Source organism: Dromiciops gliroides, chromosome 3 (assembly GCF_019393635.1).
Source record: "Dromiciops gliroides isolate mDroGli1 chromosome 3, mDroGli1.pri, whole genome shotgun sequence".
Lineage (NCBI taxonomy): Eukaryota > Metazoa > Chordata > Mammalia > Microbiotheria > Microbiotheriidae > Dromiciops > Dromiciops gliroides.
The window spans coordinates 662681767-662696022 of NC_057863.1; the positions used below are offsets into that span (position 1 = coordinate 662681767).

Below are 14256 nucleotides of genomic sequence, written 5' to 3' on the forward strand. Positions count from 1 at the left end.
AACAAACAAACAAACAAAAAAAAAACAAAACAGAAAGAAAAGAAAATTTGTTCTGTAGAAAAAATTAGAGAACTCTCCATAAGCAGCTTTTGAAGGACCTCCCCTGTTAGGGAAGGAAAGATTGAACGCTCCCTGAAGGGAGGCAAAGGGTGCTTGCAGTATGCTGGGCTGCTTCCAGAATGCTAGGCTGTTTGAGGCTGGATTTGAACTCAGGTACTCCTGAATCCAGGGCCGGTGCTCTGTCTACTGTGCCACCTAGCTGCCCCAAGGGGGAAGTTCTTAAAGCGAGCCCCGCGCCAGCTCTTTCCCCGCACCAGGTGCAATGTCCCAGGGGCCTCAGCTCTCTGGGCCTTGACTCCTGGATGCTGGGGCTTGTCCTCTGAGTCTACCATAGGCTCTCTTCTCTGCTGCCAGAGGTCCTTCTCCTTGGGGCTGCTGAAGTGCCTCTCTGGGCTGGCTCTGGCTCCCGATGGAGTAGGTGTATGGAGCCTTTTCCTGACTGTGGTGTTTCTGGCTGTGCTTCACATCACTGAGTCTACATGGCCCAGGATGGGAGAGGAGAGAGGACCCCATCTTCCCTGGTAAGAAGCTGTTTATTGGCAGGCATTCTCTCCGTGGCTCCACACCTCTGACTAGTTCAGAGCCTCCAGGGTTGTGTCCAATGTTTAGCCCAGCCAATGGTCAGCCTCATTCTAATTCCAGGAAAGTGTTCATACTTTGTAAAGGGAGCATCAGCACCTTCTCATACCTGATTATAACCTATGACTTTATACAGAGCTGGGGAGAGAAGGGGGACTTCAGCTCTACCCCTTACACAACTAAGTCTAGCATGTAGAGGATCAGTAATCACAGTCCCGGTGGTAAAAACACTCACCATGGGGAAACCAGGAAAGGACAGCGGAGCTGAGCTTTGATGGACCTTGGGGTTCTGAGCAGGGGAGGTGAGGGAGGAATGCATTTAGTCAGGACTGACAGCTCGTGCAAAAGCAGGGCACACAGGGGGCTGGCATGTCCTGTGTGTGTGTGTGGGGGGACAGACCAGTCTGCCTGGACCGTAGAGGACAGTGGCCAGTCTGGAAGGCCTGGCTGGAGTCCATCAGTGAAGGGTTATACCTACAAAACAGAGAAAGGTGCTTGGACTTTAGGTGAGGGGGAAGATGGAGGGAGAGAAAGTGTCCATGCTGGAGTGTGGTGGATACAGCTGCCCAAAGAGTGAGGAAGGAGAGGGAACGTGGCTGGCCAGAGCTCTTCCCTTAAAATGGATGTTCTGGGAGCAAGTGGCCCATGGGAGCACTGCCAAGGGGGAGTGTGACCTTCTGGCTGAGAAGGCTGATGGGGAAAGTGGATCAAGAAGTCTGGGGTATGGTGCAGAGAGAAGTCTAGGGAGCTTGGAGGACAGGCTGGAGAAGAGTAAAGGAAAGAAGACCTGAGGATGATGTGTGGCTTCAGACAGAAATGGTAACAGAGCACGATGCCACTGCCTTTCTCAGGCTTCCTTCCTGGGAAACCCAGGTCAGGCCAAGCTCAATAATAATGGAATTTGGTAGATGCCCAGGGGTCCCACCTGATTGATCTAATACTGTTTGAGAAATTGACTAAGTACCTACTAGAGATGATTAGATATAGACCACACCTGGCCTGCCCTGAGTGATGTTTACTACTGATGTCACTAGGGGGACCACTCTTGGCCAAGCAACTTGAAGGACCTCCCTTTTGGGGGAGGGAGAGAAAAAGTAGAAAAGGAGAACGCTGAGGCTGGGAGCTCTTTTTCTGGTTGGTGAGCTTCCGAGCGGACTCTCCAGTTAGCTGCACAGCTGACTCCTATAGTAACTATGGACCCCAGGTGGCGAGTTAATAGAAAGGAAGTCAAAGCCAGCTCTTCAAATTAGCTGAGCTGGAAGCGAGTTTGGGGAATGTGCCAGTCTTTGCTAGTGCCGGGGAGCTTATCCATTTTTCTCTTCCCCTATTCCCTTGTTCTTGGCTTTCTTAATTTCACCTTTGTTATATATTTTATTCCCATTAATAAAACCTGATTTGTTTGTGGAAAAGAGGTTGTTAATCTCCTTTCTTATTGGCCTGGGAGAAATAACTAAAAAAGGCAGTTTGGAAGGGAGGAAACTTTGGACCTCATTATTTTCTAAACCCCATTATTATGGCAAGACACCCAATTAACTCTCCCCATATTAAATTTGGCCCTTACACTGAAGGGACTTCCAGGAGAAGCACTATTAGAGAGGGTGGAACATTCCAGGGGAGGGTCCAGTGCACACCAGGGTTGTGTGTGCTCTTTCCCAGCTGAAGCAGTGGTAAGGAAATGGTGCTGACAGAGTCTGGGCCTTTAGGGCTGGAGGTGGACTGCGGCAGCACGGGTCACATGGCTCCTGTGTCTGGAATGACTATTGAGGGAACCGCTGCGGCCTACAGAACCCGGGGCTGTGCAGCCTTCCAGAGAGGAGCCTCTCTGAACCTAGCTGGGGAGGCTTCCTCTTCCTGGCAGGGTTGGAGTGGGCCTTTAGTGGGGACAGGTGGCACAAGGCATTCCTCATTTATTTATCCATTCAGGATGCAGGGAATTGTGATAAGAATTGATAGGCAGCACAGGGGTTAGAGCACTGGCCCTGGAGTCAGGAGGACCTGAGTTCAAATCTCACCTTAGACATTTACTAGTTGCGTGGCCGGGGCAAGTCAACCTCAATTGCTTTAAACATCAGGGGTCATCTCACTTCTATGTATCTTGTCACTGGACCCAGATGGCTCTGGAGGAAAGAGTGCGGTTGGTGACCTTGCAGAGCCTCCACTCACTTAGATCCAATTCAGTACAAGTCATGACATCACCCCGTTGTCTAAGGGAGTCCTGCCTGGCCTCAGTATCCCCATAGGATCCAGCTGTTTTCCAGGGACAGACTGGCCCTTAGGGAAGATAACGAGATAGAGGGATAGGACCCCTCAGTGTTCAGAATGGGCTGTGGCGGGTCAAGAATGGAGACCGGCCAGGGCAGTAAAGGCTGTCAGGTTCTGGGCAAGTTAAGTGGGGGTGCACGAGTCTGGGCTCCAGGCTGCAGGGAGAACGGGGGCGGGGTGAGGACATGGGGGAAGGGGATGCCTGGGAGAGGCGGGGGGCCGTAGGGTGGCACATCCTGGTGAGGAAGAAGAGGCGTGGAGCAGGCGGAGCTGGAAGAAGGCCAGGGGGTTCTGCTGAGGAGGGGAAGGCTCTGAGTCCCAGAGCAGGGAAAGGGAAGGAGGGGGACAAGTGCTGGAGGCCTGGGGAAGGAGGAGCTCTCAGAGAGGACCAGCCTGGGGTGGAGTCTGGGGGCCCGGGAGGAGGGAGAGGGGAAGAAAGGGGCCATCCCATTGGCCGAGGCGTTGCACGTGACGGAGGGCAGGGCTTGGGGAGGAGAGGCAGCCCGGGTCCGGAGATCCTGGTCCTGGGAGTGATTGGAGGAAAGGGCCCAGCCGGGGTCTCGGGGGCGGGGCAGGGGGGGGGGCTCTCGGGACCAGGAGGAGCCTCCCAGCGTGGGCGGGCAGAAAACCCGGACTGGAGACTGGGATCTCTCCGCCTCCTCCCCCCGGGATCTGAAATCTCTCCGCCGCCTCCCCCCGGGCTGAGATCTCTCTGTCCCCCTCTTCCCCCCCCCCACTGAGATCTCTCCGCCTCCCCCCCCCCCCCCGCCAGCTGAGATCTCTCCGCCCCCTTCCCCCGGATCTGAGATCTCTCCGCCCCTTTCCCTTGGTCTGAGATCTCTCCGCCTCCTCCCCCCAGGGCTGAGATCTCTCTGCCTCCTCCCCCCGGATCTGAGATCTCTCCGCCCCCTTCCCCCCCCCCCTCCCCGGGTCGAGATCTCTCTGCCTCCTCCCCCCGGATCTGAGATCTCTCCGCCCCCTCCCCCCGGGCTGAGATCTCTGTCTTCTGAAAACCATCTCTGCACATGCTAGCCCCAGGTAGGTCTGAACCCCCAAACCCCACTTCTGCTGGCTGGCATCTCCACTGGGCTTCATCTTCCCCATCTGGCCCATTGGTGAGGGTCAGCCAGGCTGGCCAGGAGCAGGCCTCCTTCTTGGGCCTGGCTCTCTGGTCTGCCCCTTGCCTCTGCTTCATGTTGAGGCTCCCCTCACATCCCCAAGATCCTGGGGTGTCATTCCCACTGTTACCATTGGGCAGCTGGCCCACCTTCCCCTGTCACCCATAGTATCAGGTGGAGGGAGAGCTCTGAGTAAGGAGTCATTGAGACTCTGCCTGGTCTCCTCCCATTTGGGACCCCAAGCTCTTCCTACTTCTGGGGTCTCAGTGGGAGGATGGGGGAGGGGCAGGAGGCCAAAGACAAGGAGTCTCCTCCTGCTCAGACCAAGTTCACTTCCAAACCGGACCCTCCCTGCTCCCCTCTTTGGAAGTGCTCTGAGGCTCTAAGCTCTATGATTCCGGGCAGGTCAGCATCCAGCCTAGGAAGAGAAAACAAAGTCAATGTCTCCCCAACACCAAGACCCTTCTCCCTCCCCAGGTCAGGCTGCAGACAACCAAAGGCTATTCCAAGGAGAGAGCCTGGAGCCAGAGAGAATGACCCCGGGGGCCCAGAGACCCCCATCCCAGGTGAGTGCAGCCCATCCACAGACCTGACCATCGTCAGCTAAGGGGGAATCCAGCAGAGTCAAGGAAGCTTTATCCTGTTACATGTACATTGTCCTCTGCAGGGCTGTCAGCAGAGCAGACATTGTCCTCCTGGTTCTGCTCATTTCCTTCTGCCTCAGACCACCCCACTCTTCCCTGCTCTCTCTGAATCCCTCTCACTTGTCATTCTTAGGTCGAGTCAATGAGCATTTAGACAGGGGCTCCTCTGTGCCAAGCACTGTGCCAACCTACTGGGGATGCAAAGGGAGGTTCCAAAAATAACAGGCCCTGCCCTCAAGGGGCTCACAGTCCAATGGGGGAGACAGTGTCAGCAGCTGGGTCCACAGAAGGTCTCTCCAGTATAGATGGGAGGCAGCCTCAGAGGGAAGGCTCGAGCAGGGTCAGGGACCAGGAAAAGCTTGTGTTCAGAAGCTGAGATGGGAAGGAAGCCAGGAGGGGCAGGGGAAGAGGAAGGACACTCCAGGCATGAGAGACAGCCACTGGAAGGGTACAGCATCAGGGATGGGGGGCCTTGGTCAAGGATCAGCCAGGAGGCCAGTGTTCTTGGGCCAGAGAGGAGGCAGAGGGAGGGAGGTGCAAGAAAACTGGAAAGGGGCTTGGGGCTGGTCCTGTGGTGTCTGTTCTGTGCCAGGAGCCTTAGAAATATTAAATCATTTGATCTTGTGGGGAGAATTGTCAGGGTCCTTGCCAGGGACATGCAGAATAAGGGAGCAGTTTGAAACCAGACAGGTACATGGCAGGTTGTTGACCCACTCAAGAGTGATGGACACTTGGTTCCTGTGATCTCACAGCTCACATGTTATATGTATGTGTGTATGTGTATGTGTACATGTACATATACATGTTTGTGTATGTGTACGTAACATATAGATGTATATGTGTGCAAATAAAGCTTTGTCCCTATCTACATATCTGTCCTCCATCTCTGTGTCTGTCTGTCTTCCTTAGTTCCTTGACCCAGGGTCCTTAAGCAGGGAAAGGAATGGAAAACAAACCAACAAGAAGAAAGAGGATACTTCCACCCTTCAAAGGCCTTTAGCAGCTAGGTGGCACAGCTCACAGCATGCTGGCCTGGAGTCAGGAAGACTGAGTTCAAATCCAGCCTCAAGACACTCACTAACTGTGTGACCCTAGGCTTAACCTACCAACTTAACCCTGTTTGCCTCAGTTTTCTCATCTGTAGAATGGGCTGGAGAAGGAAGTGGCAAACCATTCCAGTATTTTTGCCAAGAAAATCCCAAATGGGGTCAGGAATATTTGGATAGGACTGAAAAGACATCAACAGCAGGATCTTCTTAGACAATCAGCTGGTGTTAATTAGCCTTTGTTAAGGGCTCTTCTTTGCCCTATTTGGTTGGATCAAAGGAAGGGGGTGAGGTCCTGGAAATCTTCCTAGAATTCTGAATTTTCTTTTTGTAATATGGGGCTGGAAGAGGTACTGAAGGAGACATTCAGTGCCTGTCTATGGGGCATCAGGCTTAAGGCCAAGAATTACAATGAGACCAAATGGAGTCAATTTGGTTTTCCCAAACTTCACTATGGACACGCCTCCCTGTGAGGTGGGTGCCCTTACTATCTTATTTCACATTGAAGAAACTGAGGCAAACAGTGCCTAAGGGTCTTGCCCAGAATCACATAGCTAGTAAGTGTTTGAGGGTAGATTTGAACTCAGCTCTTCCTGATTCCAGGCCCAGGATTCTATCCCCTGAGTTAGCAGATTCTTCTACCTAGACACAGCTTTTGCCTCCTCCTTTGGGGAGTATCTGGTTCCCCTGAAAAAGAAAAAAGAGTGGCTGAAGCATTTTTCAAAATGCCTAGAAGGGAACAGACTTCCAGAAAGATACACAGAGAGGGGGAACATCTTAGAAAGGAAAAGGTTGAAATTATCATATGTGTTCCATATATCAACTGTTGTCCTTTGCCTCAGGTTCCTTCTCTGTAAGAATGAGGACGATCATAGCACCTCCTTCCAAAGTTGTTGTCAGAAGTCCCAGGTTGTATGATTTAAGGAGAATCAGGTTCTTCACTTGCCCGGCCTGTTCCCTGGTCCCTAGATGACCCCAGACCAACTTACTAATGAACCAGCTTTGTGTGCGGTGGTTGTCAGCTCTGATGAGCCTGGGCCCCTACCCCACCTGGGCCACTCAAGCCTACCTCTTGGTTCTCAGCAGGGGTGAAAAATCCAAGTTCTGCCTTAGCCCCAGCATAGACCCCTGCAGTCTCTCCCCTGCCCAGGGCTCAGCCCTCTCACCAGACTGTGAGCTTAGTTCCAGAAACACTGGCACTTCAACTGATTCAGAGGCTCTGGGGGTCTCCTTCTCTGGTGAGGCCTTCCTAGGACTGGATCTGTGTCAGGGTGACTGTGGGGTTGGGCTCAACTCCTGTCTCAGCACAGCAGCTCCCTCCTTCTGACCTTCCAAGCTGTTCTTGGTTAGAAGATGATTTCAGCACATTCTTCTGTGGGTTTTGCTGCTCCAGGCATTTTCCTATGGCGTTATTTGGATGTTTTTTGGAGAGATTATGCCATGAGTTTGAGAACTCACTGCCTTTCCTCTGCCATCTTGTCTCCCCAAAGTTGTTTTCAGGCTCATTCAATCAATACTGATCAAGGGCCTACTATGTGCCAAACATTCTGTTAAGTCCTAGAGATTGGGAGGAAAAAAGACAGTCTCTTCCCTCAAGGAGGACACAATCTAATGGGGTTGACAACATGTAAACAAATATATACAAAGTTATGAATATACAGGATAAACAGGAAATAATTAACTGAAGGAAGACAGGAGGATTCAGAGAGGGTGGGGAAGGCTTCCTGTAGAAGATAAGATTTTCACTGCAACTTGGAGGCATCCAGGAGGCAGAAATGAGGAGGCAGAGAATTCCAGCCAAGTTGGGAATCCAGAGAAAATGTCTGGAGCCTGGAGATGGGGCATCTTTGCTGGCATAACCAGGAGGCCAGAGTCGTTGTAGGAAAGACACCCAGTGCTGAGGATAAGGTGTGGGAAGGATGAAAAAGCAGGTGATGTCTAGGTCGTGATGCATGTTGAAGGCAGGAGAATTTGGTATCTCATTCTGAAGGTGATAGGGAGCCACTGGGGTTTATAGAGTAGGGGAGTAACATGGTAGGCCCAGCAATTTGGGCACTTTAGTCTGTTGGCTAATTGGAGGATGCATCGGAATGAGGAGTGTCTGGAAGCAGACTGACCCACCAGGAGGCTGCTGTAAGAGTCCAAGGGTAAGGTGATGAGGGCCTGCCCCAAGGTGGTTGCAGTATCAGCAGAGGAGGGGGTGGATTGGAGAGATATCATCCAGGTGGCATCACCAGTATTGGCGACAGGTTGGATAAAGGGGATGAGAGATAGGAGTCAAGGATGGCACCTCAGTTGTGAGTTTGAGGGACTGGGAGCATGGGGTTGCCCTGACAGTGATAAGGAAGGGGGAGGTGGGGGAGGCTTTTGGGAGAAAGATAATGAGTTCCATTTTGGCTGTACTGAGTTAAACATGTCTCTGAGACATCTATTGAGGATGTCTGAAAGGAAGTTGAAGGAGAGGCAGCTCAGGGTGAATGCCCTCAATCCTCAAAGCAAAATAAAATCAAGACACTTAGATGAGAATGTTTGAGGGGCCAAGGGTCAGTCCTAGTCATTCCTGCTATGGGAGCCATGTGCACAGCAGTGTATGTGGTGACCATTCTGTTTGACCACATCCGGCTTGCCTTGATCCACAGATCTAACAGTCCAGGTTCCTGTGCCACACTGATCTCCACACCATTGCACTTGGCTTTTCTCACCAGACCCATCTGCAGCTGAGCTTGCTTTTGGCTTTGGCCCAGCTGCTGCATTCTTTCTGGGGCTACTTGGGGTTGTCCTCTGCTCTTCCCCAGTGGCACGTTGGGCTCCTTCTGGCCTGAGGGGCTCATCCTCCAGTGTCATCTCTTTTAAAATCTTTTCCTTTGGTTTTCTTGGCAAAGACACTGGAGTGGTCACCATTTCCTTCCCTATTTCATCCCATTTTGTCAGAACTCTCCACTCTGACCCGTCTATCTCTGGTAATCCAGCATGACATAGCTCCTAGTTTCCTTGAGCCCCTACACAAGGCCCTCTGCCACAACAAGGCAGTGATCCAGGAGGGGGCCGCATAGTAGGCCCTCAATACAGGTTTGTTTCCTTGTTTCCTCCATACAAAATATGTAGAAGGTCAATTGCAGGAAATCCAACAGAGAAGGTGGACCAAGAAAGACTTCTTGAAGAAAATGGGATTTTACACAAGACTTGAAGGAATCCAGTGAAACCAGGAGACAGAAACAAGGGGGGAGGGGGGCAGCAGGCAAGGGATGGGGGTGGGGGGTGATGGGGAGGAGCCTTGAAAATGTAGTCAGGAGATGGAGAGTCACCTGTGAGAAATAACAAGGAGCCCAGTGTCACTTTATCCTGAGAACATGGAAGGGAATAAGGGAAGGAGGGAGGATGGTGGTGGAAGTTGTAGAGGAATGGGGGAGGGGGAACTTTTAGGAGTGACCAGCCTTGGGGGTGGTAGCCCAGGTGGATTTCGAGTCTTGGGGTGGATCATGGAAGATTGGAAGGAGTCCAGGGCAGAAAAGGGGTCATTCCAGTGGCAATGGTGTTCTATGATGGAGGGCAAAGCTTGGGGGAGAGAGGCAGGCAGGGTCCTGAGGTCCTGGACCTGGGTACCACTGGTAGAAAGCTCTGATTTGGGGGCTTTAGGGTCGGAACAGGATGGGGCTCTTGGAGCCAGGACCCACCCAAAAAGCTAGATCTAAAGCAGAGCCCTTAGACCTGAGGTCCCTATGCCTTCTTTCCTTGAAGACGGAGCCAAGTCTATCACCATTGTTCATCACACAATGTTGCTGTTACTGTGTACAAAGTTCTCCTGGTTCTGCTCCTCTCATTCAGCATCAGTTCATGTATGTCCTTCCAGGTTTCTCTGAACTCCTCCTGCTCATTGTTTCTTATAGCACAATAGTATTCCATTACATTCATATACCACAACTTGTTTAGCCATTCCCCTATGGATGGACATTCCCTCAATTTCCAATCCTTTGCCACCACAAAGAGAACTACTATAAGTATTTCTCTATATGTGGGTCCTTTTCCCTTTTCTATGATCTCTTTAGGAAAAGGACCTAATAGTGGTATTGCTGGGTCAAAGGGTATGCACAGCTTGTTTTATAGCCCTTTGATCATACTTCCAAATTGTTCTCCAAAATGGTTCAATCAGTTCACAGTTCCACCAACAATGCATTAGTATTCCAGTTTTTCCATAGCTTCTCCAACATTTATTATTTTCCTTTTTTTGTCATATTAACCAATCTTATAGGTGTGAGGTGGTATCTCAGAGTTGTTTTAATTTGCATTTCTCTGATCAATATTGATTTAGAGCATTTTTCCATATGGCAATAGATAGCTTTGACTTCTTCATCAGAAAACTGCCTGTTCATATCCTTTGACAATTTCTCAGTTGGGGATTGACTTGCATTCTTACAAATTTGATTTAGTTCCCTGTATATTTTACCTTTTTTGTTTTGTTTTATTTTGTGTTTTTTGCGGGGGGAGTAAGGCAATTGGGGTCAAATGAATTGCCCAGGGTCATTGCCCCCTTCTCCCCCCATATATTTTATTGTTGTTGGGGTTTTTGTTTTTGTTTTTGGGTTTTTGTTGTTGTTTTTTTTTGTGGGGCAGTGTGGGTTAAGTGACTTGCCCAGGGTCACACAGCTAGTAAGTGTTAAGTGTCTGAGACCAGATTTGAACTCAGGTACTCCTGAATCCAGGGCCAGTGCTTTATCCACTGCACCACCTAGCTGCCCCCTCCCCCATATATTTTAGAAATGAGGCCTTTATCAGAAATTCTAGTTGTAAAAAATTGTTTTCCAGTTTTCTGCCTCTCTTCCAATTTTGGCTACATTGCTTCTGTTTGTACAAAAACTTTTTAACTTAATGTACTCAAAGTCTTCCATCTTGTATTTCATCATATTCTCTATCTTTTGTTTGGATATAAATTGTTTTCTTCTCCATAGATCAGAGAGGTAAACTATTTTTTCCTCTCCTAATTTATCTATGGTATCATCCTTTATATCTAAATCTTGAACCCATTCTGACCTTATTTTTGTATAAGGTATAAGGTGTTGGTCTATGCCTTGTTTCTGCCATACTATCTTCCTGTTTTCCAAGTAGTTTTTGTCAAATACTGAGTTTCTAACCCAGAAGCTGGAGTCTTTGGGTTTATCAAACAGTAGATTACTATATTCATTTACTACTGTGTCTCCTGTGCCTAACCTATTCCATTTATCGAACACTCTATTTCCATTTCTACTAAGTGTCAAGTGGCTGAGTTTGGACTTGAATCCAGGGCTGATGCTTTATCCACTGCACCACCTAGCTGCCTCCCAAAGCTGCTATATTTTTGTACAAATGGTCCCTTACCCCTCTTTTTAAAATCTCTTTGGGATGCAGACCTACTAGTGGTATTTCAAAATTAAAGGGTATATACAACTTGAATTCCCTTTGGGCATAGTTTCCAAATTATTCTCCTGAACGGTTGTGGTTGGACCAGTTCACAACTCCACTAAGAGTGCATTAGTGTCCCAATTTTCTCACATCCTCTCCAACATTTCTTATTTTCCTTTTGTGTCATATTAGACAATCTGAGAGGAATAAGTTGGTACCTCAGAGTTTAATCAATAGTAATTTAGAGCATTTTTTCAAATGAGTATAGATAGCTGTGATTGCTTCATCTGAAAGCTGCCTGTTCATAACATTTGACCATTTATAATTTGGGCAATGACGTGTATCTTTACAAATTTGACTCAGTTCTCTATATATTTGAGAAATTAGGTCTTTGCTAGAGATACTTGCTATAAAATTATTTCCCAGCATTCTGGTTTTTTTTAATACTGGCTGCATTGGATTTTATTTGTGATCCAAAAAAAAAAAAAAAAAAGAGAAAGAAAACACTAGGAAGGAAATTGTTGAAATATATCATAAAGATTGTACATTGCAGTCAGTTTGGATTTATACCAAGAATGCAGGAATGGTTCAGTATCAAGAAAACAATCAGTATAATTGTTGAAATAAGAAACCCAGTAGAAATCATATTATTATGTCAATAAATGCAGAGGAATCTTTTGCCAAAATACCACATTCCCATTAAAAACACTAGAGTGTATAGGAATAAAAGTAACTTTCCTTAAAATCATAAGTAGTGGGGCAGCTAGGTGGCGCAGTAGATAGAGTACTGGCCCTGGAATCAAGAGGACCTGGGTTCAAATCCGGCCTCAGACACTTAACACTTACATTGCCTCACTAAAAAAAAAAAAAAAAGTTTTCATTTTTTTTTTGCTTTTTTTTTCTTTGTCAGTTTTTTTTTTCTTTCACAACATGACTAATATGGAGATATGTTTCCACCCCTGTTCCCTTTTCCTTCTCTTGGAAATCAGATCTCCTTCAGTCAGTTATAAGCAATGGTCTCATTGCTAAAGACCCAACCCTTCATTCAATTTTTCCTGACTTCTCTATAGCAATGGTTCTTGTCAGCCATCCCCACCCATTAGCTAAAGACTTGTCCTTAGAGATTGTCACCTGTCATGAATTTCCTGCCTGTTGGAATGATAACCAAAGGATCCCTAAGTCCTTCCTCTGGTCTGATTTGGTTCCCTTCTCTCCCTGCCCACCTCCCTCCCCATGGGCTAACTTTCCCTCAGTCCTGGGCCTGCTTTTCTGAAGTAGTTCTCAGTCATCTCTCTTAAGGGAACTAGCTGGGTGGTACAGTGGGTAGTGCTAGACCTTAGTCAGCTAGACCTGAGTCCAAACCTCCCTCAGATCCCCATCACCTCTCTCAAGTGACTTGATGTCTTGCCCTCTCAGTTTCCTCATCTGTATGTCCCAGACGCTGCACTGGGGTGCAGAGGACAATCAGTGTTTTTCCTTCAGCAAGTTTAGGTTAGTGTTGGGGAATTGCTCAGCCCAGAGGTCCCCAAAACCTCCTGGACAGCAGTAAGAATAATCAGAGCTAGCCTTTCTCTAGCACCCAGGTGCCAGGCACTGCTAAGCACTTAATCCTCACAGCACCTTTGGGGTAGATGCCATTATTCTCCTTATTTTATAATTGAGGAAAGTGAGACAAGCAGATCAAGTGATGTGTCCAGAGTCACACAGAGAAAGTGTCTGAGGTCAGATTTGAACTCAGTTCTTCCTGCCTCCAGGCTCATCTAACTGGAATCCCTCCCAGAAGATAAAGTAGCATCAGCTCCCTGGCAGCTGCCCTGTGGGGAGCATCTCAAGGGAACAAGGGGAAGTAGAGGCATAAATAGGGTTTTACACAGCCTCAGTCCATCTGGGGAGGCTGGGCAGCCACTTTGCTCATTGGGGTGGTTGGGTATAGAGGCAGGATGTCAGGTGATTTGGAGAGAATGTTAACCTTCCTCTCAGGAGCTGCAGAGGTTGTTTCAATGGGGATGTTTTCTCTTGCTCAGACTATCTGGTGGGGCCAGAGGAGGTGGGTCTCTAGTTAATTCCTTTAGAATATCCTATTAGTGACTCCCCAGTTATTGGAGGCTTCCCTGAGGTCTGTCTCTGTTCACATAATCCTGTAAGACAGTTCAGTTTCTTTGACATCCTAGGTAACTGTTCTGGGGAGAAGCTGTTTCCCCCAAATTCAGTTGATTTACTCCACATTGGCAACCTAGAAGTCATCCCTGAGTTTTCCCTCTGTCTTGGCACCATCTCCCCATTGCAAATTAGGTGCTCAGTCTTCTTGTTTGTCCTTTTAATTTCTGTCTGATAGTGGCCTCTTGTTTATCTCCAAGTATTACAGTTTCACTGCCTATTTGTCCCTTTCATTTTTCTTTCAAGTCCTCTCTGTAGCCCTCCCCTCCACTATTTTCCTGAACCACCTTGGAATACTGGCTGCAGGAAAAATTCTCTTTTCTAGGGCAAGTAAACAAAACTCCCCATATGAGCCACTTCCACACATAGGTCCTATCCAGGAATTTAACTGGATTGACTTTTCTAACTCTATTGGCTTTGGGGGCGGGGGGAATCTAAGGTGAAGGTGATAGAGCCCTTCAGGCCTAAAGTTCAGTCCTCCCCTTATCTCTTCCACTCAGGAAATTCCAGGGGCTCCCATGATATAGATGAGCAATTCTGGATGCCTCTGGTTGCTATTTGAAAGCTCTTCAGAACCTGGCCCAGCTGCCATCCAAGGGGGTCACACACAGTCCTCTTCACCCAGCCCTGAGCCGCCAAACTGGCCTTTTGGCTTCTCCTCCTTGAGATTCTCCTTCCCCAGGCCTTGTCTTTGTGCTGCTGTGCCCATCCTCAGAATGCCATTCCTCTTAGAGTCCTGGAGTTCCCTTGAGAAGCTCTTCATTCTCAGCTGAGCAGTAGGCTCTACCCCCAAGCCAAGCAGATATGGAAGTGGATCTGTGTATGTGTGCATTCTCCTTCATTTGCCTTTATTTTCACTCCTCTGCCCCCCCCCCCAGTTTTGGGGGGAAACTAACTAAAATCACTGATAAACAAGTTTAGGTTTTTAAAAGTTTATTGAAAGATAGTAAGAGAAAGAGAAAAATTGAGAACAGAATCCCTACAACCTGTCGATCCTATCTTTCCTTCACTCCC

At 48.5% G+C, this 14256-nt stretch overlaps 1 protein-coding gene across 2 annotated transcripts in view; it reads left to right on the forward strand.

The window, feature by feature from the left end:
* Positions 1-3823: 3823 nt before the first annotated feature.
* Positions 3824-14256, forward strand: part of LOC122745763 (zinc finger protein 14 homolog) — a 76641-nt gene continuing 66208 nt past the window's right edge. For both annotated transcript variants that reach the window (XM_043991198.1, XM_043991199.1), the window contains exons 1-2: positions 3824-3939; positions 4497-4585. The gene's annotated coding sequence lies outside the window, so the exon portion shown is untranslated. The remainder of the gene's footprint in view (positions 3940-4496; positions 4586-14256) is intronic.